At 42.4% G+C, this 25415-nt stretch overlaps 1 protein-coding gene across 3 annotated transcripts in view; it reads right to left on the reverse strand.

Annotated features, from left to right (window-relative positions):
* Positions 1–24780, reverse strand: part of CHD6 (chromodomain helicase DNA binding protein 6) — a 192517-nt gene extending 167737 nt beyond the window's left edge. For all 3 annotated transcript variants that reach the window (XM_028121909.2, XM_028121911.2, XM_028121910.2), the window contains exon 1: positions 24704–24780. The gene's annotated coding sequence lies outside the window, so the exon portion shown is untranslated. The remainder of the gene's footprint in view (positions 1–24703) is intronic.
* Positions 24781–25415: the final 635 nt, after the last annotated feature.

Consider the following 25415-nt stretch of genomic DNA (forward strand, 5'->3'; position numbering starts at 1 on the left):
CAACATTCAAAAATCAATTAATGTAATTCACTGTATCAATAGGCTAAAGAAAAAAACTTACAGGATCATCTCAACAGATAACACAAAAAATATCTGACAAAATCTGACATCCACTTATGATAAAAACTCTCAGCAAACTCAGAATAAAAGGGAACTTCCTCACCCGCATAAAAGGCACTGATGAAAAAACCTACAGTAAATGGAACTGTATCATTTCCCCTAAACTCAGGAACAAAGCAAGGATGTCTAATCTCATCACATCTATTCAACATCATACCAGTGTCCTAGCCAATGCAATAAGATAAGAAAAAGAAGGTATACAGATTAAACAAGAAGAAATAAAATTGTCTTTATTTGCACTTGACATAACTATCAATGGAGAAAATCCCAAAGAATCTACAAAAAAGCTTCAAGAACCAGCAAATTCAGAACTTCAGAATAGGTGGACTTATTTGCTTCTCAACTCTGTAAGGTTTCGCATGAGTCAGCTTTTTCCAGTAGATGATCTCTTTTCTCACATTTCCCTTAAATTCATCCTGAGAATTCATGCTATAAGGTTGATATCTTAGAACTAGGAAACTGAAAAATGGAATGCAGCCCCAGAAAATTAAAAGCTTTCAAGAGCCAAGTTAAAAGCTTCCCCTCGGGTGAATTGATGAGCCCAGGAACTGACAAGCTTTAACACTCACTAAAATCCCCAGATGACATACAACACTGGATAAAAGACTTATCTTATCACTAAGTCTTCCACACATTCACAGCCTCTGTTAGTAAGGCAAGTACTAGGTGCCTACATATTTCAGACACATTCCTCCTCACAACATACCCCCAGACACATCTAACTGGACCAGAGGCAGACCCCTAACCCAAGGGCAGCCAATTCCTAAAGAGGCCAACAAGTGAGGACATGACATTTCTGGGGTAGGGAAAAACCCTACAAGGCAAAACTGATTTCCTCTCAAATCTGAAATCTAAAGAATAAGGTATTAAGCAATAGGAGTAGAAGTTGAGAAATCATGAGACTGAGACCCTGGAGGAGCCAGAGGGACCTTGGTCATGGGAAAATTAAGAGAGAACATAACATATACGTAAACAGAAACTATAAAGTAAAGAAAAGCAGTAAGGTAGAATGAGGAAGCCAGTGGGTGGAAAGAGAAGAGTGGGGCAGATTCACTGGGAGTCCTGTAAATGGTAAAGTACTAGGAGAGACCATCCAAGAGAGATGGTCACTAAAGACCCTGGAGCTGTCCTGGGTCCAGCAGGATGACTGTATTAGTCATCTATTGCCAAAATAATGCTGCACAACAACAGACCACAAAATCTTGGTAGCATAAAACAATAAGCATTTAACTTTAATCTCAGGCATGTGAGTTGGGTTGACTCTGCTTTAAACTACGGGTCTGCTGGGGTGGCCCTGTTCTACTGTCTCACTCTGAGGTCTACGCTGAAGAGGCTATAGCTACTCAGGGTTGTTCTCCTGGTGATGGCAAAGGCATGAGAGGACAAGCCTATCAACACAGACCTGCTGCAAACCTGGTGCTTTCATGTCTACTAACATGCCATTGGGCAAAAGCAAGTCATACAGCCAACCCTAAAATCAAGGGATAGGGATATAATTCCATCCACGAATTATGGCAAGGGTATGAATGTAAAATACTACTACAGAAGAGTGAATAAGTGGGGCCAATGACTCAATCTACTACACCGTTTCATACCACTTTTCTAACTTGGCCTAAATCTCTGTTCCTTGCAATTAAAAGGATCTAACTAAAACACAAGGATTAAGAAAATTCTCTAGGAGCACTGACAGGCTACACTGGGAGCTCCTAATCCCCAGTGCAATGTAACCTATGGATTCCATCTCTCCCTTCTCCCCTTTAAGAGGTCAGAAAACATCTGAATTGTTTTGTTGAAATATTTCTAATTAAAGGGGGGGTTAAAAAAAAAAAAACAAAAACCTCTTAAGAAAGTTGAGACATGGCTAGAAAATATGGCAGCAAATGCTCAAGGATTTCCACAGATGGAAGATGCCAATAGAACATGCACACCACTCTACCAAGGTACACAGAATTTCAAGTCAGTCCGCTGTCCATCCAGTGGCCCCAGATTTTCTATAACCTGAGCTTTTGAGTACCATCAGCACTTTTATGGTTAAAAAACACTTTTCTAGAATAGTATTATGGACCTAATTTGTAAAAAAGAAAAATGTCACAAACCACAAAAAGAAAAAAAGAGTGGACAGAGTCAAATCTAAGATTAGAGTAGAATGAAATGGTAGAAGAGAGAAAGAAAACAAAATATAAAAATTTGAAAAGTTAAAACATTTAATTTGCTGGGGGTATAAGAAATACTGTTTACTGGCTTAAAGAGAGAAAGTTTTAAGAACAGTCCTGTTTCTTCAAAAGTAACTAAAATGCTAGGTACACTTTTGAACTATGACCCATTTCAAACAATGAACTTACTCCTTGTTAAATGAATCAACAATGACTCCATAAAATCTGTTGAAAGAACCTCGTTCCTCAGTAAACAGCTAAGTCAGTCAAAGACAACACAAATATTCCATTAATATAAACAAATTCGAGCCACAACGCACACTACCTTTGACTGTTGTTCAAAGATTTTTAAATGCTTACTTCTGACCCAGACCATCCTGGGAAAATGGAATTCGCAGTCAAGCAGCCCACCACTAAAGGATGGAACAGAAAGGCAATGGAACTGCACTGGCATTAACAGGGATGCGGGATGAAAACATGTGGGGTATGCCAGGACTTCCCAAGATCCCTGCCTCACATCACCCTAGGTCTAACATGAGTGGGTGTGAGCGAACACAACTCATTCAACTCTGTATGAGTTCTCTTAATAGCCTAGAAGTTTTAAAGATCCAACTCTGGAAAAGGGTCTTCAAACAGCGACTCTAGGACATAGACCATTATAATACCATTATAATAAACACCATTACCTTGAAAACCAAAAACTTCCAGTTATCAGGTACGTATAACAAGCCTCATCTGCTACTGCAGAATTCCAATGCAGATTACAACAAAAGCAGTCCAAATAAGAGTTCTGTCTCCAAATTGACAAATTTAAGGCGTGACTCTCTAAAAGCACTTTCTTTCTTTTTTTTTTTAAAGATTTTATTTACTTATTTGTCAGAGAGAGAGGGAGAGAAAGACATAGTAAGCACAAGCACGGGCAGCAGCAGGCAGAGGGAGAAGCAGGCTCCCCGCAGAGCAAAAACAAGAGTGGGACTCAGTCCTAGGACCCTGGGATCATGACCTGAGCGGAAGGCAGCCGCTTAACCAAATGAGCCACCCAGGCGTCCCTCTAAAAGCACTTTCAAGAGACTTCATCAACAGAAAGAAAAATCGCCACCCACCACCCTCTCAGTGGCCACCACAAGAGAAAATTCAAAATAAAAACCTTCTACAATTTCCTGCCCCCAGGAGGAGGAAGATTGAGGTGATCTGATTTAGAAACAACTCTTTGGTCTTCAAACGTTTTGATAAGGAGAATGCCAAGGCTGTTTAATGCCAGCCTAATCAAAGAAAATGGTTAGGTGGCAGATCAGAGGGATATGATTTGTTCAGCACAGACACAGGTTATTACGAGTTATGAAAGTAAGTGGGCGCCTGGGTGGCTGAGTCAGTTAAGCGTCTGCCTTTGGCTCAGGTCATGGCTGCAAGGTCCTGGGATGGTGCCCCAGGACAGGCTCCGTGCTCAGTGGGGAGCCTGCTTCTCCCTCTCCCTTTGCCACTCCCCCCGCTCATGCTCACATGCATGCTCTCTCAAATAAATACATAAAATCTTTTTTTTTTAAGATTTTATGTATTTATTTGACAGAGAGAGCAAGAGAGCACAAGCAGGAGGAGCAGCAGCAGGAGAGGGAAAAGCAGGCTCCCTGTCGAGCAAGGAGCCCAATGCGGGGCTTGATCCCAGGACCCTGGGATCACGACCTGAGCCGAAGGCACACACTTAACCATCTGAGCCACCCAGGCGCCCCCAATACAGAAAATCTTAAAAAACAAAAACAAAAAAGAGTTATGAAAGCTATGAAACTATCTTCTCGTGATGTCCACCTGGTCTTCACAGTTTAGGTTCTTCTCTTCCTAGTCCTTATTTTTACCCTTTATTAGTTGATAAAATACTACAGTCTTAATGGTGTTAGACATAACAGCCAAGGCTCACAGGCCTGTGTGTGCAGATGAGCCGCCATGAACTCAAGAGATGGCCACTGAAGAGCAAGTCCAGCCCTCAGAGGGGCTACACCAGGCTGGGCTACAGCCTGCTTTTCTTGGTATTATCCTTGCCCACCCCCCACCCCACTCTTCTCAGGTGACAACCCTTGCACAGCCCAACAACATTACGGCAACTTCTGAAACATCGGTGTTATGAAATGAATTGTGTAACCCCCTCCACTGAAGCCCTAACTCCCAGTACGTCAGAATGTGACTATATTTGAAGACAGGGCCATTAAATAAGTAATTAAGTTAAAATGGGGTCACTGGAGTGGGCCCTAATCCAATATGGCTGGTCTCCTCTTTAAGAAGAGATTAGGACATAGCACAGAGAAAAGTGAGGAGGAGGGCTGCAAGCCAAGGAGGGCCTTCAGAGGAAACGAAACCTGCCACCTTGATCTTGGACTTCTAGCCTCCAGAATCGTGAGAAAATTAATTTCTGTGAAAGCCACCCAGTCAGGGTATTTTGTTATGGTAGCCCCAGCAAACCGATATAACAGGGAACACATCTGGAACACATTTTGCCGCAAAATCCCATGACGGAGGGCAGACGATGCATCTAAATCCACCCTCAGGGAATTTTTTAAAAACATTTATTTATTTATTGGAGCAGGCGCGAGTGGGGCGAGGCGCAGAGGGAGAGAATCTTCAAGCAGACTCCACGGAGCACAGGGCTCAATCAGGCTGCATGCGATCCCTGGCCTCGTTTTCATGACACATGAGATCATGACCTGAGCCAAAACCGAGAGTCAGATGCGTAACTGACTAAGCCACCCAGCCACCCACCTCAGGGAATTTTTGATGGCTTTATGGGACATCTCAAGTCATCTCAATTATTGAAAAGATACCACATTCATTATAAGCATCTCTGTAGTTTCAGCTAACCTTATTTAAGTCTTCCTCAACATCAAGAGTAAAAGCACTGCTTGAAGTTTCTCCTTAGCTACAGCAATCACCAAATTTCACTTCCATTCCCTGTCTTCTCCACAATGACACATTTACAACCATTCCCTAGAGTGGTCATCTCCCATGGCCCCAGCCTAAGATGGAGGTCAAATTTATACACCAATGGTTTCCTCAAAATGTCTTCCCAAAGTGGTATTTTTGGCATTCTTACACCTCTGGATCAACCTAAAGTCAAAAGACTCTGAAGACACCATGCTGCTCATACATCTACACCTGTGCTATCACCTTTTGACCACCTGGAAAACTCCTAGTAATCCTCTGACCACCAGAAATTTCACCTCCTCTATAAAGTCTTTCAAAAACCACTTTCACCCCTAAAAGGCGACCAATTCTTCATTCTCATAATTACATAAGTACCCATCCCATTCACTAGACTGAAAGCCCCTTGATGGCAAGCACTTACATAACTTTGGTTGCCAGGCCCTTGCAAAGCACCCGCTATGTGGCACTTGGAAATGTCCACTGAATAAATGAATGCTAGCACTCAATGGCACCAATCACATGTGATTATTCTAGGCCTCTTCCTCGCAGGGTGACTGGTAAATAATCAATGCTCCCCAACAAGGTGGGTGAATTTCACAATCATAAGGATGAGTGAAAGAAGCCAGATACAAAACAGTACATCCTCTATGATTCCACTTAAAAGTTCAAGAAGAGGCAAAAGTAATTTTTGGCAAAAGACATCAGAATAATGCTGGGGAGGGTTGAGGGGGCATAAGTATTATTAGAAAAGGGCCATGAGAAAAACTTCTGGGGTGCTAGAAATATTCTCTATCTTGATCTGAATGTTGTAGTTACACAGATATATTCACATGTAAAAATCCACCAAGCAGTACACTTGAGATCTGTACACTTTACTGAATAATGTTATAGTCCAAAGACCCAAATTCTACGTATGGTCTTCATCTACCCTCCATCCCCAAAAACTCAGTGCTCAAAAAAAAAAAAAAACATTTGTGGCTGAATGACTAAATTCCTTCTGAGTAACAACAATTAATCAACTATTTTCACATAAAAAAAGAAAAATCTCGGGGCACCTGGGTGGCGCAGCTGGTTAAGCATCCAACTCTTGGTTTTGGCTCAGGTTATGATCTTTTGGTCGTGGGATCAAGCCCCACCTCGGGCTCCACAGTCAGCAAGGAGTCTGCGTGAGTTTCTCCCTCTCCCTCTCCCCACCATGCTCTCGCATTCTCTCACACACACTCTCACTCTCTCCCTAAAATAAATAAATCTTTTTAAAAAGAGAGAAGAAAAGGTTCACCAAGCAACTGCCATCAAAGCCTTGGTTAGAGCTAGGGTACAGGGAACACCATCACCCCCTCAAACAAGGACACTTGCTTCTGTCCAAAGTTGCAGGATGTCTGCATGTGCTACTTGGGTAGCATCTTTCCTTCTTACAAGGGGCCCAAAGCATAATCCCCAGATGTACCGCACTGCTGCTGAAGGCTGGGATTCCAATGGCATTTCAAGACACTAGAGGAAAAAAGGGAATTTTACAACTGGAAGTTCTTTCTACTGCATTAAAAATCTAGAACATTGGCAATAATATCAGAAGGGAGCTTCTGTCCATCTCTCCAGCAATTTTCACTTAATTATTCTGCAATTGTCTACCTACCTGACAAACTCCTAATTATCCTTCAAAACCCAACTTGCATGTTAACTCCTCTGGGAAGTTCTTCCTAATCTCCTTACCCTCCTCCATGTTCCTCTCTCTGTTCTACTTACTTAGTTTCACTGCAACTCAAATATTGGTCTTGTCTATTTCCCCTACTACACTGTGACCACATTTATTACCCCCAGCATCGAGTCTATTGCAGGGCACTTAGGAAGCATGTAAATGCCTGCTGAACTGACTTGAAATATGACTACCAAATTGGACAAGCCTTACCATTTAAATGTCTAACTCTAAAGTCCTAAAATAAGTGGTATTTCCCAGATAAGGCACAGTCTGTACTCAAGAGGGAGTGAAAAAACTATAAATATTGTCTAGGACAATGTTATTTTTAGTATTGTGGTCACCAGCCTCTAAGAATGAACTTCAGGGTGGCAACCTGGAGATTAAATGACTTAAATGAAGATCATGGGATCCGCCATGCTCCTGAAAAGAGGTATGGCACAGCAGACATGGCCCGAGAAGCAGTGGGTTCACTCATTTCAAGGCAGGGTCTCCAGTGCCCTGTGTATTTCTATTACATGTAAGAACAAGTAACCATGTGACCCTGAACTAGTCTCTTTACCTCCCTGTGCCTCAGTTTCCTCATTAGTAAAATGAGGGAGTAACAGGTTATCTATAACCTCATACTGTTTTAAAGGATTAAATGAGAGAATATAAAAATGATTAGTACCTTAGCATATAGTAAGGACTCAATAAAAGTTTGCTCTAATTATTCTGCTCTCTGGGATGGGATGCCTCAGCTTTATTTGGTCCTATCATATTCCTGCCTTGCCCGGCACTGGGGCCAAAATTAGATGGGCAAAATCTACTTTCTTGGCCTTTCTAGCACTGGCTTCCATGTTTGCACAGCTGATACCCTGTAGCTATATGCAGGGCTTCCCTCTGACCATGAATACACCCCAACAGAGCAAAGCTGCACCTCATTCTTTACACCCTCTCCTCTTCCGTTCTCCTAATAAAAGCAGAGAAAGTCAATTATCATATGGTTTCACTTATTTGTGGAACATAAGAAATAGCATGGAGGACATTAGGAGAAGGAAGGGAAAAATGAAGGGGGGAAAATCGGAGGGAGAGATGAACCATGAGAGACTATGGACTCCAAGAAAAAAACTGAGGGTTTTAGAAGGGAGGGTGGGGAGATGGGTTAGCCCAGTGATGGGTATTAAGGAGGGCACATTCTGCGTGGAGCACTGGGTGTTATACACAAACAATGAATCATGGAACACTACATCAAAAACTAATGATGTATTGTATGGTGACTAACATAATAAAATTAAATTAAATTAAAAAAAAAACCTGATAGGTTTCCTTTTTCATTTCCTCAGTGCTCTATACTTTCTTAGCATATTAATGACAGCAAATTAATCAAATACACAGATACTTACAGTCACTCCCTCAATTATTCTTATGCATAAACCCACTAAATAATGAGGATTACAAGAATTTCAGGCTCTACTATCTAATGTTAAATCAACCTTCCCCCCTACCATCCCAACCTCTCTTCCTTCCTTTCTTTCTTTTAAGTGGGGCAGGGGGTGCTGGCACACAAATCAAAGAAGGAAGTTGCCCATGTCACCTTCCTGAGAAGCAAGCCATGGTTGCCACCAGAGCAGTTTTACCTGTGGGCTTAAAAAACTCTGCAGCCCTTCCCTGCCATGAGCTCCCCAGCCTTCATCCCATACCAAGGAGTAAAAGTGCCAGCCTGGTCAAGTTCAAGGGCACTTACTGAAACAAAGTCCAACGACTACTGTGAGCACAGTGTTTCAGGACTGACCACCCCTTTCTTCTTGCCTGTCTGGTAGATGTACGTGGTCTTTAGACCAGCTACACCTTGGCATTGCTCTTCCTGCTGGCTGTCAGGCTTTTGCGAGTCAGCGGATCACAACCAGCATTTCTTTTTAAATTAAAAAATTTTACAGAATAGGCACGCCTGGGTGGCTTGGTTGGTTAAGCACCTGACTCTTGATTTCAGCTCAGGTCGTGATCTCAGGGTTGTATTATCAAGCTCTGCACTCAACACGAACCTGCTTGTCCCTCTCCCTCTGCTCCTCCCCCCGCCCCTTGCTTGCTCGCTCTCTAAATAAATAAGTAAATAAAATCTTTTAAAAAATTTTACAGAATAAAAACAGGTGACTTTATGGTATGTAAATTATCTTAATAAAACTATCTTTAAAAGAATACAGTTGGATACAGTGCATCACAAGTAGTAAGAATAAATACTGAGTATTAAAACCTTTGAATTACATATATGTATACACTGGGCACAATATATTGTGTTGTTATTACTGTGAGTCGTGGTGACAACAGGATTATAAAACTCTAATTTCAGCAGCCAGATGCGAGCCTAAGGTAAATTCTCTGTGGACAGTAAAGTTGGCAAGCAGACTCTTCGGGCTGCTTTGTTTCTAGGCATTAGATTGCCTCTAGTCTAGGTTAAAACATGCATTTTCAGTGGGGCATTATCACTCCAAGTGGACGAAAAGTGGTTCTTGAGGGTTAAAATATCTTACTTGTTCATGTGTGATACAGACATACAGATACACTATATATTCGCGATATTAAAATTTCATCGGTAGGAGGGCTAGGTAAAAGGAAGATGGATGTTAATGGTACCATTCCTATAACTTTCTGTAGGTTTGATGTTTTCCAAGATACCAAATGCCGGAGGGGAGGTATAAACAGCGTCAAGTTTAAAAAAAGTTTTTAATTTCTGTATGTTCCAATTACCCTGTCTTAGAATAGAGAATGAAGAGTTGACATAAAAATGATTCACAGCACTTTTTAAATACTATCCCTATTCAGAAACAAATATATTTGGCAAAGAAAAATTATTTCAAGTGCACAGGCAAGTCAGATTCTATACCACATGGATAAATTCCTGAGCTACACACATTAACAGAATCTAGTGTTAAGGCTCACTTTCCACATGTTGTTGTGGGAGATAAACCTTAACAATACTTTAAGAATTTTGCCTGGCTGGCTCAATCAGTGGAGCATGCAACTCTTGATCTCAGGGTCATGAGTTCAAGCCCCACGCTGGGTGTAGAGAACACTTAAATAAATAAAACTCTACAAAAAAATACTTTAAGAATCTAGATACTTTCTGGGGATTCTTTAAGTAAATGATGTATCACCATTGATGGGTTTTACACAAATGACAAGAGTTAAAGGCAAACTTACTTATTTGTACTACTAAGGAAAGATCATATGGATAAACCAAATCCATATGCAGACTCATTGTTGAATTATTGAATTTTAACTTCCTAAATCTTTAATTGGAATTATGAGGAAGTAAAACTGACCAAAAAGTTTCATTTCCATCCACTTGCATCCCTAAAGGAATTTCTATTTAATAACAAAAAGGAAAGAAGTAAATGAAATAAAAATGCCCTAAGTACTCAACTCTGAGTACTTGAACAAAAGAAAACGAACTTTAATCAAGGCAAATATTTATTGAGAATCTACTATATACAAATCTCTGAGGAATTCAAAGCACAAAGACTGGACTCTGCACCCCTGGGGGCCGCAATTTTGTTGAAAACAAACACAGAGAAAATTGAAGAAAAATAACATGGTTGGCTCAGTCTTCCCTTGTCTCCATTCCTCAATTCAAAGACTTCGTTCCTAGGCAGGCCACTGCAACAGCCTCCTCATTTACTGACCTGTCATCAGACCTCTCGAACCGCAGGTTCTCAAACTTGGGTGGCACACTAGAATCACCTGGGAAGTTATCAAAAACCCAACTGGGTCCCTCCTCCAGACAAAGATTTTACTGTGTGTGGCCTACGCACTGGTCTTCTCTAAAGCTCTCCAGTAATTCTCATGTGCAGGAAAATTTGAGCACCACTGATCGAAACCAACCTCTGCTGCCCAAGTACAGAATACAAACTACTCTCTGGCCATAAAACCTCTGATGATTCTTCACTGCCCACACAAATCTCAACTCCTTACATCATTTTCAAAGCCTTTCAACGTCTCCAATCTACTCCTCCAGGCTTATCACCCACCACAAATCCACAACCCTGCACTACACTCCAGCTACAGTGAACTCACCATTCCCCTTCATCCCCTCACAGGATACGTCCCATGCATAAAAGGCTCTCCACACTCACAGACACCAATCCCAGTCCCTGACTGTTAAATTCCAAATCAACTTTCAAGAACCAATTTAAAAGTTTCTTCCTTTTAAAATTCTTAAACAACTCCCCTGGGTAGATGGTTGCTCCCTCTTCTTGCATTCCAACAAAACTCTGGACACAGCTCTAATTTGACATTTATCATGATGTTTGTAGTAGCAGTTTACATTTCTCTCCTTCTAACAGACTGTGCACTCCTCAAGGGCACAGACCATGTGCATTTATCTTCAAGTTCCCAGTGCCCAGTCATGGCTGAAACAAAATGAAAGTCCAATAAATTGTTTACTAAATAAATGGGCATCACATACTTGTGGAATAAACGACGAACAATATGAGAAAAGACAAAGGCAGTTCAATAGGAAATGCCAGGGGCGCCTGGGTGGCTCAGTCGGTTAAGCGTCTGCCTTCGGCTCAGGTCGTGATCCCAGGATCCTGGGATTGAGCAACGCAGGGAGCCTGCTTCTCCTTCTCCCGCTCCCCCTGCTCGTGCTCTCTGTCAAATAAATAAATGAAATCTTTAAAAAAAAATAGGAAATGACAAATTAGTTATCTAGGCCAAAACTGACACCAGAAGTACAGAAAGGAAAGAGGGTGCTTCTGGCAGATACAGAGGGGGATAGCCCCATGAAGACACTGGGACTTGAACTAAGTCTCAAAGGAAGAAAAATACCTAGATAGGCCAAGAACAAAGAACAGAGAACTATGAGCATGGAAAACAGCACAGATATGGCCTGGTGTAACGAAAAAGCCATTTAGCTCGGCTTTGGGTTTCCTCAAAAGATACCCTAAGGAAAACGTAAGAAATGAATCGTACTGTGCTTAGTTAGAGAAATCTATTCTGTCGTTACACTCTTCTTAGTCCCTATCACCGCTTGATACATTAGGGCTCTGTATATTCAAATACTGTAACACAGCTCCCTAAAAGCAAGAATTTTGTTTTGTTTACTGCGGCATCCCCAGGGCTTACATCAATACCTAGCACATAGTGAATGTTCACTACATATTTGCTGAATGGATGAACGAACACGTTTATTATAGGCCTCTGATCTAATGCTTCCTTTCACCTGGCGATTTCCTCCCTACCACACCCAGTATCCACATCCAAATCCTGCCTACCCTTCCAAACCGGATAAATGCCCCAACTCAAAGCCTTCTCTGATTTCCTACCTCCCCCTTCTCTGAACTCAAGAACACTTTTTATAGATTTATAGACTACCTGGCAATAGCATAATTATCTGTATACAGGTATTTATGTATATCTTATCTCCCCTTTACTATAAATTCTTTGAGAGCAAGCTCTAGGTCATTTCCCCCGCAGAGCAGAGTGCCCTGTAGAGTTGCTCAGCAATCCCTGTTAAAGAAAAGGAAAAATTAAATTAAGAGTGGTATTAAACCTTTCATATCTTAACATCAGAAAGATTAAGATCAGTAATGACTTATCTCCACTCATCTTGGCCCTATGATGCCTGATTCTTTAAAATCGTAATATCCAATGCTTACAATGTGCCAGGCATTATTCCAAGGCTTTACATAAATTAACTCACTTAATCCTCAAAAGGACTATATGAGAGAGGTGTTATTATACACATGAGGAAACTGAGGAATAGGGAGGGTCACACAGCCAGTAAGTGGCAGAGCTAGGATTCAAACAGGTGGTCTGGCTGCAGAGCCATGCCCTTAACCACTACACTGCAAAGCCCTTCTGACTGCTGGGCAGCCTCCTACTCATACAGCCGAATGTGGCCTTCTGAGAAATTTACTCTGAAAACTTCGGAGATGCAAGAATATCTAAGGCAAGGAACTAACCCCGTCACAGGAAAGATGGAATTCTAGAAGGCAGAAAAAGTAGGTAACAGACGACAAAAAAGGAATGGAGGCTTCTGCAGCCCAACACTGGGAAAGATAAATGCTGGTAAGAGACCCTTGGACCTGGAACTTCAGGAGCATCGGTAGGAAGGGATGGAACAGAGAAGTAAACATAAGCTCTGATATGAAGTTATGGGTACTGAGTTGGTACAGCATACAGAATGGCAGCAAACTTAAGTAGTGCTTAAGAATGTAGAGCTCGGGGTCCTTGGGTGGCTCAGGCGGTTAAGCATCTGGCTCTTGATTTCAGCTCAGGTTCTGATCTCAGTCAGGGTCCTGGGATAGAGCCCCACGTCGGGCTCCATGCTTAGAGGGGAGTCTGCTTGAGGATTCTCCCCCTCTCCCTCTGACTCCCGCCCCGCTCACATGCTCTCCCTCCCTCTCTCAAATAAATAAGTAAATCTTTGGGGGAAAAAAGAAAAGAAAAGGAAAGAAAGAATGTAGGGCTCAAAATGCCTGGGCTACCAGATCTGCTAGAGAAGTAAATATAATTTACTTTGTCTCCATTTCCTCAACTGTAAAATGGGCTAATATCAGCACTCAGCCATGAGGATCAATGATGAGAATCCACGTATATTTATATTCATCAGGATGGTTTGGTTTATGTTACAGTCAAAACTCCATTTAAAAAACTCACTGGTTTAAAGCATAGGCTTTACTGCTTACATTATGTAACCACTTCAGATTCCTTTCAGAAAAAAAGGGATATTTGCCTAGCAGTGTCTCACATCACCTGCACTCAAATTTCAATATCCAAAGCAAGTCACACAGCCATGCTCAACTTCAAGGTGACAGAGAAGTGCTATCCTACCATGTACCCAAAAGAAAAGAAAAAAAAAAAAGAGAATCAGTGAGCAGCTCTAACAATCACCACACTATGAAAGAGCCTAGCACCATACCTGGCACGCAGTAAGTGCTCAATGATTGGCAGCTGCTATATGATTACAGTAATTGAGGGGTCTGGGAAAAACCTATTCTAAGAACACTAAGTTATTGAAAAGCTGAATGAGTATGCAGATGTGGGGAAAAAAAAACATCATCCACGTTATTTGCAATAACCCAAAGGTAAATTTACAAAGGATTTCACAATGATATAATGGAGAGATATACCAAAAAGTCTCTAGTAAGCAAAAAATAGTACACAAGAGTTACCAAAATAGTACCACAAGCCTTTTACCACGATATAAAAGGGAGGGACATGCCAAAATGTTTCCAGTAAATAAGACATAGTAAACAAGAGTTACCAAAATAGTACCATTCGTCCTTATTCATTTAAGACATGTAACATTTCATTGATATCTTTATTTTGAGAACATTAAAAAAATTATTCAGCCTTTCACAAATTCACTTCTAATCTCAGAACACAACTTCCCCATATTATCCCTGTAAGTTTTGTTTTTTTTTTAAGATTTTATTTATTTATTTGACGGAGAGAGACACAGCGAGAGAGGGAACACAAGCAGGGGGAGTGGGAGAGGGAGAAGCAGGCTTCCCGCAGAGCAGGGAGCCCGATGTGGGGCTTGATCCCAGGATCCTGAGATCATGACCTGGGCCGAAGGCAGATGCGTAATGACTGAGCCACCCAGGCGCCCCATCCCTGTAAGTTCTTCAGGGAATTTTTTTCTTTTTTTTTTTAAGATTTTTTATTATTTTTATTTATTTGACAGAGAGAGACATAGCGAGAGCAGGAACACAAGCAGGGGGAGTGGGAGAGGGAGAAGCAGGCTTCCTGCAGAGCGGGGAGCCCGATGTGGGACTCGATCCCAGGACCCTGGGATCATGACCTGAGCCGAAGGCAGACGCTTAACGACTGAGCCACCCAGGTGCCCATTCAGGGAATTCTCCCACAGATGTTTTCAGGACCTTAACCATCAGTCAGGGAAAGAGACCTATTTAGTAAAATGAGAATTGAATTCTAAGCCTAACTTGGCCATAGGCCAGCTCTACGGTCTCACAAAATATTTACATGACTAGATATCCTTTCTGTCATCCATAAGACGATGAAATTGGACTAGAGGGCCTCCAAAGTCCCTTCCAACACTACTCTTCTTCAATCCTGAGAAGCCAGAAGGAGGCTTTGGTTTAGAAGAATCTAGCTGAGATGCTGAATTATGTAAGCCCTGATAACACTTAAAGCTTAAACTGGAAATAACCACAGCTCTAACGGTAGCAACAAAGCTCAGTTCAAGAGTGAACCTAGGGAAAGTCAGTGCCCAGGGAGAGCCCTGCTAGCATGAAATGCTGCATTACAGTGGATAAGAGTGGACAGAGGAGGACTATTATGTGTAAATAAGGAGACTGGTATTTAGCCATGGCTTATGAAATCAGTCTTTTAGTAACATTTCATACAAAATTCCAGCCCCAGCTCTGGGAACTAGTGACAGTGATGGGAACAAACTTGAAGCAAGGAACTGACAAACATTTTAAACTTGGGGTCTATTAACTATCAGATCTCAGTACCAACAGACTAGGTTTTTCAATTCCTTAAGACTCCAAAGCAGGGGCGCCTGGGTGGCTCAGTCGGTTAAGCATCCAACTCTTGATTTCGACTCAGGTCATGATCTCAGGGTTGTGAGATTGAGCCCCATGTCTGGCTTTCCACTGGGGTGGAGCCTGCCTGAGATCCTGAGATTCTCTCTCACCCACCCTCTGCCTGGGCTCCTCTTCCCCACACCCTCCCTGCCCCCACTCATGTGCACTATCTCTCTAAAAAAGAGAAAGAAAGAAGACTCCAAAGCAGTAATCCAAATGTATACCTAGAGATCAAGAACTTGAAACTCTTTGAACAAAGTCAAACAAAAGAGCCCAAAGCAGCATGTTGCAACATGTTAGGCCCCCAGATCAGTGATACTTGTGTCATTTTCAGCTAAACAGAGGCCCCTGCCAGGAGGACATCTTCACTCATTCTGAGAACGTAAGACTGTCCCTACAGTAAAATGGGAAATGGTGCTGTTTTTTAACGAAAAACAATGGAAGACAATACATTAATTCATGCCATAAACAAAGCCAACAGACACTGCTACATTAAAAATTGTGCTATTCCTGCAGCCCTATCCATGATCTTTAAGGAATCTATGATGAGTGTATAAACAACATGGGACACCCCTACTGTCTTGCATGCTTCGAGAGTCATTGCCTAGATGACTAACAATCTCCTGCCTGAAAACCTAAAACCTGGCAAATATATTCAATAAAATTATGGTGCAATTAGAAAAGACTCTCTGTGTCTGGACAGCACTTTAAAAAGCTATGATTCTACATGTGCATCTTTATTTACTTTTATAGCTATGTTTCTTTCTACTGTCAATCACAAAATAATCTCCAATCCTGCAGTGGATACTGATCAATATATTAGAGTCAATGCTATCCTTGATTTTTAGGGGTTTAAATATGAAGTACAAGTAGATGGGGATGGAGGCAGGGAAGCATATACAACCCTGAATGAATAAAAGAAATCCTTTTAACAAATCAATTTTTAAATATATTGGAAGGGGACAGAAGACAAGGCTCAATTTTTCAAGGGAGTCTTGGTGAATATTACTGAAAACAAAGATTACCTTTATAGAAAGAAAAACCATCTTCTAAGTAAGGTGATAAACCAACAATATGTTACATAGGAAAAATCTCCCCCATTAACCAGTGTAAAGTAATGAGAACTCCCAATGATCAGTGCTTTCTATTGAGAACTGGAAAACTACAGTATTCCGCTTAAAAGCTTAAATCTTTATAGGAAAAGACAAAAGCTTCAGAAGTCATACTGCAAGACATCATGCATGTTAGTCACAGCCATGAAGGGTCACAAGGCCTCACTAAAACAGCTACCTTGCTGTTTGCAAAACCTTTTGTGACACAGATCTAAATTTATTCTCTGACCCTACTATTTTCTTAACATCAACTTTTAGATAAAAAGAGGTAAATATAAATGGGCAAGTGCCAACTTTTATGCTATGGTTTGCTCAGTCTCATTTAAACTATAGGATAGTCTTGTCCTATCCTGTATTTTCTAAATGAGGGGGAAAAAACCACTTTTGTTGCCCCCACCCTAAAAGGGGGACCCTAAAGGATCTAGACTTGTGGTGTCAAATGCCAGTGCCACTATGTGACTAAATGTAAATTAACTAATATTAAATAAAATTTAAAATTCTTCTCCTCAGTCATACCAGCCACATTTTAAGGGCTCAAAAGCCACATGTATGACTAGTAGGTCCTGCACATATATAAGATATTTTTCATCATAGCACAAACTTCTACTGGACCGTGTTGACAACGCTTCTTAAATTTAAATGTGCACAAAAATCATCATTATAGCTTGCTAAACAAAGATTACTGGGTCCCCAACCCAAGTCATTTATTTCAGTCGGTCTGGAATGGGGCCCCAAAATGTTCACTTCTAAACAAGCTGCAAGATAATGGTGATGTTACCTATCACCTTAAGTAGTGCTGCCCAGGGTTGAGAACTACTTTTTGGGGTTGCCTGGCTGGCTCAAGTCAGCAAACCATGTGACTCCTTTTTTTTTAGATTTTATTTATTTATTTATTTGAGAGAGAGAAAGAGAGTGTGTGAGCGAGCAAGAGAGAGAACACGAACGGGGGTGGTGGGGGGAGGCAGAGGGAGAGGGAGAAGCAGACTCCCCACTGAGCAGGGAGGCCAGACTCTAGGACCATGAACAGAGTGTAAGGCAGAGGCTTAACCAACTGAGCCACCCAGAAGCCCCAAGTGTGCGACTCTTGATCTCAGGGTTGTAGGTTTGAGCCCCACGTTGGGTGCAGAGATTACTTAAAAATAAAATCTTAAAAAAAACCCAAAACACTTTTTGTTATTTCTCAATCCGTCATGGACTAATACTTTTATAAAATACCTGAAAAACGAATTACCAGAAAAAAAACAAACACTATGCTATAAACTCACATTTTTTTATTATTAGACTCAACAGGCAAATCAATTTTACAAAAAATGCTGTAAAAACATTGACATGTTTCAAGTTCTATACTTACTTCATCACAGACAGGTAACAAATAGTCCACAGACCTGCACAGATCTGGATACTATGAGTAACCTTGATCTAGGAGAGCTTATTTCACATTTTAACAATTATCTCTCACTCTGCCACATGGTCAACAAGGATGGTGCCTTGAATTCTTCAGGCTAACCTACAGTTGAATTTAGACTGCTAACTTCATAAGAGTTGTCACGCCAGAATATACAAATGAACATGAATGACGTCTTTGTGTTAAATTATATAAAATTTCTTTCAGTAAATAAAATCTATGATTTGCGCTAGCTTACTGGACATAATCTTTCAAAGAATTTCTTAGAATACTGATGGCTTCCTTGAACCCAAAGTGAACAGTCCAAGCACACTTCTTTGCTCACATACACTTACAGGAAGGAACAACAAAACAGAATCCCTTCATAGGAGTCAATGCCCTTCACCAAACTGCCTCAAGCTTAATGTGTTTTCCTCCAGCTACATATCAAACCAAAGAAATGGATTTTTCTTCTATTCAACTTCTGGTCTGGCTCAACAAATGAACTTCTATGAGAAAATTTCCAGGATTTCTCAAGTTTGGCCACTTCCTAGAGACTACTTTTAGAATTTTCTTGTCACTCTAGAATTTTGTTTTACCAATTTGCTTGGCTTTTACTTAAGCAAATTACAAAACAAGGCTCTGAGAATTTTAACATTTGATTCTCTTTTTCCTATGGTAACATCTGGTTTAACAGAACTTGACATATATGCATGTTATCTGTAAAATAAGCTCACATGCTCAAACAGACATTAAGAAAAAAATTCAACCTGAAATTAACATTAACAGAAAAGTTGCAAGGTATCACATACAAAGTCTGGGGAATATAAAAATGGAGGGATTTTTTAATTGTTCCTCTTTACAATGTTAGGGAAAAAACCCTTTTCCTCCTAACATATTGAATGAAGCGTAACAGAATGAGTAAGAAGTATTCAAAGCAAGAAAATGTCAGGAGCTTTTGCCATGGCCACCCCTCCAGTCCCATTTGCAGAGGCAGATGGTTGAGGCAGAGAGGCCCAGAACCCTGTAAGACTGTTTTGCAATTGCCCTCATGGTTCCTGCTCCAATCCTTACTCTTTTATCAGCGCGCACAAGCAAGGGTATGGAACAGCTTCCCAAGTATAAACATAAGGCAGGGAAGGATTCTGGGGATAACCCTTTGCCTAGATGCTGCCCGGTGTGATGCAGAAGTACTTCACCAAACCCAGGCCAACTAACTGATCCAGACTGAGACCACAGTACCTCCTAAAGGGCAAAAAAGGCCCAACAAAGTCAGCCTCCAGGAAAAGATTTTGCTCATACAAAACAAATGTTTTTGAAATGACCTAAATCAATGACCTTTAATACTGTTTTTGCGTGTGGGTGGGAAGAGATGGTGGGGAGAAGGGGGGATGGGAAGACATGGGGGGTAGAGGGAAGGAGGGTGGGAGTCACAGATCCCTTGGAGAATCATAAAAAGAATGGATTCACTTTCCATAAACGTGCACAAACAAAATTTTGTACACTATTTTGGGGAGTTCACAGACCAGAGCACACCAAGGGGTCCATGAATCCCAGGACAAAAAGCCTCAACCTAAACAGGTAGGAACTAAAGGCCAAGGTTACCACAGTAGTTAGACCTTTTTTTAACCTGAAGCCTGACCTTCTATATAAAGACAATCTTACAATTAAAAAGTATAGAGGGGCGCCTGGGTGGCTCAGTCAGTTAAGCATCTGCCTTAGGCTCAGATCATGATCCCAGGATCCTGGGATCAAGCCCTTGTCGGGCTCCCTGCTCAGCGGAAAGCCTGCATCTCCCTCTCCCGCTCACCCAGCTTGTGTATCAAATAAACAAATAAAATCCTTTTTAAAAAAATAATTAATTAAATTTTAAAAAATTAAAAGTATAGAGATTCCAGGGGTGCCTGGGTGGCTCAGCTGACTGAGCAACTGACTCTTGATTTTGGCTCAGGGTATGATTTCAGGGTTGTGAGATGGAGCTGTGTTGGGCTCCCTGCTCAGTAGGGAGTCTGCTTGGGATTCTCTCCCTTTTGCGCCCAAACCCCTCACCCCACGTGCATGCGCGCTCTCTCTCTCTAATCTTTAAAAAAAAAAAAAAGTATAGAGATTCCAAAAATAAAATACTTTGGTCACATAATGTGGAAGAAATTTCAAAATATATTTAAAATTTACTGATAAAATAATATATTTGATCCATAAAATTAGATCAGTGATAGTCCCTACAAGAATCTTTAATAAAGGAGTAGAAAAACAGAAATCTCCCTTTACTTTTTTAGAAAATTCAAACCCAACTTATATTTTGATTTGTGTCCTGAAGTTATCTTAAAATTCTACTTCCTAGTTTTCCCAAAATTTTCAAATACTGTCTTAGTAGGTTAAGTCTTCTGAAATAGCTAATGGATAAAAGCACCACAGAATCTATTGAAATATCAGGTTTTCTCCCTTGCTAAAAATTTAAAGTCCTCCATTATGACTATAAAGAAAAAAGGTTCATCAACTTAAAAAAAAATGATTCCTCAGAATAGGAACTATTAATGTCATATACATTATCAAAGATTCTAAAGGTCTCAATGATGGCAAAAGACAAAAAGAGTTAAGTATGGGAGGAAGTAAAGAATCACTATTACACACTATAAAAACCAAAGAATACAGGTACTACAAGCAAAAAGAAAACATTTTTCTCTGGATTTTATGCAAATAATTTAGTTCAGAAATGGGAACAGGGATGGATATTTTAAAATAACTCCATTTTACTACCTTCAGGACTTTTATGGAAGTAACAGAATTTCTCAAGAGGGTATCAACGCCTCCACAAAATGAACTAAAGAAAAGAACATTTTGGCAAGGAAAAAGTGACTGCATTCTCCCGCTGCACTTCATGGCTATTAGTACCAGGCTAGGCTGAACTCTTAAGTGCCCTACAAGGACCTCTCCTACACTGTGGAGACAAGGCGGGGGAGGGGTTAAGGGTGCCCTTACTGTATTCTAATTTGCCTCTTCAGTGACAAATTCTTGAAATGAAGAAGGAAAAATAGACGAGTGTGTAGAACAACTTAGGTCAGTTAACTTAGACCCATACCACTAAAACATGACAGCACACTCCAGCTTTTAAAGAAATCTTTAGAGGGTAGTTGGTGAAAAGAATATGTGCTTTGAATCCAGATGATCTGGGTTCAAATTCTGACTCCAACATTTACTAGCTTTATGGCCTTAAATAAGCTACCTCACCTCTCAGCTTCAGTCCAGCCTCATGGAGTGACCACGAAAATGGGAGACATTTTTTCATCTCTGCATCCCCAATGCCTGGCTGAGTGCTGGACACACACCAGGTATTTCAATGCTAGTTCTTTTTGCTTGTCTCACAAGTATGTCACATTCTACTGGGGGAAAAAAAACCCAAACCTGTTCTCTAGGAAACAGATATCTAAGCCCTAGCTATTATTTTATGTATTTCAAAGAGTTTTCAATATAATAACCTGGTACAGGAGAATGCAGTCCCATGGAATTCACTGCAGCTTTTCACCTGAATTAAACTAAAGCTTTGATTGAGGAATGAAGTATAAAGTGAACCACCAAATATTTATTAAAAATAATTCTATTTCAGGGCACCTGCATGGCTTAGTCAGTTAAGCGTCTGCCTTTGGCTCAGGTCATGATCTCAGGGTCCTGGGATGGAGCCCCGCATCGGGCTTCTTGATCAGTGGGGAGTCTGCTTCTTCCTCTCACTCTCCCTCTGTGCTCTCTCCCTCTCTCTCAAATAAATAAATAAAATCTTAAAAAAATAAAAACTATTTCTAACCTTGCTATACTGGGGGGGGGGCGGGGAGACAAAAGGGATGGAAGGGAGTGAAAACATAGTCTCCTCAGTTGATTTACATGCAGTCATTGTCACATACTGAAAATATTTTTGCAGGCAGAATCCTTGAATCCTCTAACCTGTTCAGAAGGATTCAGAACAAGTTTGACTCCATTTGGCCATTACTAATACAAGGTCTTTCCATGAAAACTGAAAAACGGAGGCCCCTACAGTAAGAATCAAGCCTGAGAGCATGGAACCCTTTTTCCTCATGGTTTAACACAGGAAGACATAACCACAATCTCTGCTTGGGGCAACGCCATGCTTCCAAGAAAACCAAAAAACTTGTTTGAAACTTCTATAAATCATAGAGATCTCTACAACACAGTGGCCCAAACGTCTGCTGTTTCTGGTAAGTTTTCTGTAACATAATGGCAAAAATCACAAATGAGATTTGGTTCCTGAAGAGATATGATTCTGCCTGAGATCTTCTTTGGTATTTGAAATAGTTATAAGAAGAGTAAATCAGTAAATATAAAAAACTAACTGCCACAGGATCATCCAGAAATACAGCAGTATAACTTGTGGCTCTCCCATTTCACTCCAAACTGGTCTTTCAACTTCTTTTGTGGTTGGCATGAATATACTGATTAGTTCAGAGAACTTCCAACTATATCAATAAATTATAAAAATAATTATAAGGATAGAGAATATTAAAAAGTTGTGGTAAAAGTGATCACATTGAACGACTGCATGCTGTAACAACAGAAAAGCTAAATGTCCAAAAAAAAAAAAAAAGCAAAGACGGGTGCCTGGGTGGCTCAGTAGTTAAGCGACTGCCCTTTGCTCAGGTCCTGCTCCCAGGGTCCTGGGATCGATCCCCCGCATCGGGCTCCCTGCTTCTCCCTCTCCCACTCCCCCTGCTTGTGTTCCCTCTCTCGTATTGTCTCTCCCGGTCAAATAAATAAATAAAATCTTTAAAAAATAAATAAATAAAATATAAAAAAGAAAAAGAAAAAGCAAAGAAATAACTGCAGTATAAAAGATGTGACTCCAGGCCTACTGTAATAGCACTAGGAGACACAAATAATTTCACAACAGATCTAGATTTATTCTGTCATGGCCAGACTACAGCAAAAACAGTATCATATTCTGGTTACTATAAAGGAGATTCCAAAGTTAGCAAAAAGGAAAAAAAAAAGTGGTAAAGGTTAGCTCTTAATAGTAGTCCATGAATGAAGAAAAAAGTTTAAATAATCCATCACAATTCATCTAGGAGATCTGCCCTGGGACAGAAAGAAGTCCAAAATTAATCATTTACCGCTCCCCATTTTCCCAGGCCTTCCGTTACAGTCACGCATTGCTTATATGAAACCACCTGTTCTGGCTGGCATAAAGCATGGTACTTGAAGATTCGTGCCTAATCAGTTTTTCATACATAGATCTCAAACCTTCTTTGTCCTGCCAGAATGCCACAAAGTTGCCAACATGATCTACCAATTTAGCTTAGCAACAAACTACTGTATAGTGCACAGTCAGTGACTACGGATCTCCAATAAGAAAGGCTGCTCACAATTAGCCTTGGGAGCACAGTACTGTGGTCTCTACCAGGGCTTTTCTAAGTACCCCAGGCATATCCCCATAAAGTATGTCAAAACGGAGGGCCTAGCGGGATTGTATTCCAATATGCCATTTGAGAAACAATAATTGAATCTCAGGCAATACTGGAGACGTTCTGAAAATTATAAAAAATTTTAAAATATGTATCTTCTCTGTTCGTGGATCTGTTACACCAGAAATGAGCAGTTTCGAAGGGGTGGGGAGTAAGGCACATACAACAGTTCCAGAGATGCCTGGAGATGCCAAGGATTCACTGGAAACCTTCGCCAGATTACTAATGGTCCATAAACCCTAATTTGGAGAACACGGGCTTACAAGTTGAAAATTGAATTATATTGCCTTATTAGATCCCACACTACCGAAACCACAGTCACATCAGTCATAACTGGAACTAGGAATACTTTATGTACACAAATACAAGTGCCTGCTTATGTATTTTTAATTGGATCAAATAAAACTGAAGCTGCAAACAAACTCAAATTTCAATTATCTCACTAGTGAGGGGATTTCCTAATAGCGTCTTTTTAAAACCAAGTAGCTGCCAACCCTCTGCACATCTGACAAGCATGTCCCTGGAAATTTGGGAGCAAAAGACTCCCGTTACTTCTTGACAGTGAAGAAAATAAATACCCTAAAGGGGACAGATTACTTTTTTTTTTTTAAGCTCAAGCATGCAATCTAATAATGCACAAAACTTGGCTGCGGGGCTGGTGGACACCTCCAGGGTTCCAATTTTCGGGGCGAGTGCGCGCTAGTGCGTAAGAAGGGGGCGGAGGGGGAGCGCGCTCCGAGGACGCGCCGGGGCCCCCGCCCCCTCCTGGAGCAGCAGCCTGGCACCAGCCCACCCTCCTCCACCCCTGCAAACAGACGCAGGACGCCAATAGAGCAACTTCTCTGCGGGGGCGGCGGCGGAATAGCGGTCACCCCCGCCGCGCGCGCTGCGCAGCCCGGCCCGCCCGGGGGTCCCTCTACGGCCCGCCCCGGGGGGGGGGCCTCCGCACGCCCCGCCCCTGCCCGCCAGGCCAGGGGCCGGGGGCTGCCGGGACCCCCGCCCCTCCGCGCGGCCCGCAGCGGCGCACTCCCAAGGACAGCTGCCTGGCCCGAGCGCGGCCCGAGCGCGGCCTGAGCGCGAGCGGGAGCGGGGCGCGGCGGAGGCCGGCTCCTCTCCTCAGGCCTCAGGCCGCCGCCTGCCCTCCGCCAGGCCGCCCGCCGCCGGCCCCGCTCGGACCCCGGCCGGGCCTCGGCGCCGCCGCAGCCCCTCATCCCAGCTCCATTCATAGGGGCACCCCAGCCCAGCCGGCGGGGCGGGGCCAGGGACCCGCGGACAAGGCCGGCCAGCGGAGGCCAGGGAGGAAAATAAAAAGTTAAGAGAAGAACTTACCTAAAATGGCTCCTGCAGCAGCCAAAATACAAACAGCTATTATTTGGTGAAGTTTAGCTCAGACACCCTGCAAGGACACCCTAACCCAGCTCGGGCCCACCTTCCCTGCAACGCCATTGGGCTTCGCCAGCCCAAAACACAGAGTCATTGGTCATCCTGGCTGCCGCTCAGGCGGAAGCCCATTTCAAGCTTGCTTGCAGAGGCGAGTGATGGGCTCGCTCCATTGTGCTCGTATTTGCATGGATGTGATCGCGGCGCTGATTGGCTGGTGCCGGTGCCGCCCCGCCCCCTGCCTCGCGCCCCCCGCCTTGGAGACGCCGCTGCGCGCGGCCCCGCCCCCCGGGACAGAGCGGCGGGGCCAGGGGGCGGGGCGGGGCCGGGGTCCTGCGGGCCGAGGGGGCGGGGCGGGGTCCTGCACGCCGCAGACCGCAGGCAGGGGGCGGGGACCTGGAGTGCGCGTGGTAGTGGAGGAGTTCCCCCCGCAGGTGGAGGTCTCGCAGGTAGCAGGCTAGCGAGCTGGAAGACCCGGGGCTGGCGTCTCCCGGGGTGCGAGAGGATGTGGCTGGGGTCCCGCGACAGAGATGCTGCTTGGGCCAAGGTCCCGCCGACAGAAGCGAGGAGAGGCAAGGGTCCCGCAGGTCAGGAAAAGATGCCGAGAAGCCAAGCAAAGAGCCAGGGAGCTTCATTCTGTGGCTCCAGCCGCATCTCCTGC

Source organism: Eumetopias jubatus, unplaced genomic scaffold (assembly GCF_037043125.1).
Source record: "Eumetopias jubatus isolate StellerSeaLion01/CBP00866 unplaced genomic scaffold, mEumJub1_p1.0 scaffold_9, whole genome shotgun sequence".
NCBI classification, from domain to species: Eukaryota; Metazoa; Chordata; class Mammalia; order Carnivora; family Otariidae; genus Eumetopias; species Eumetopias jubatus.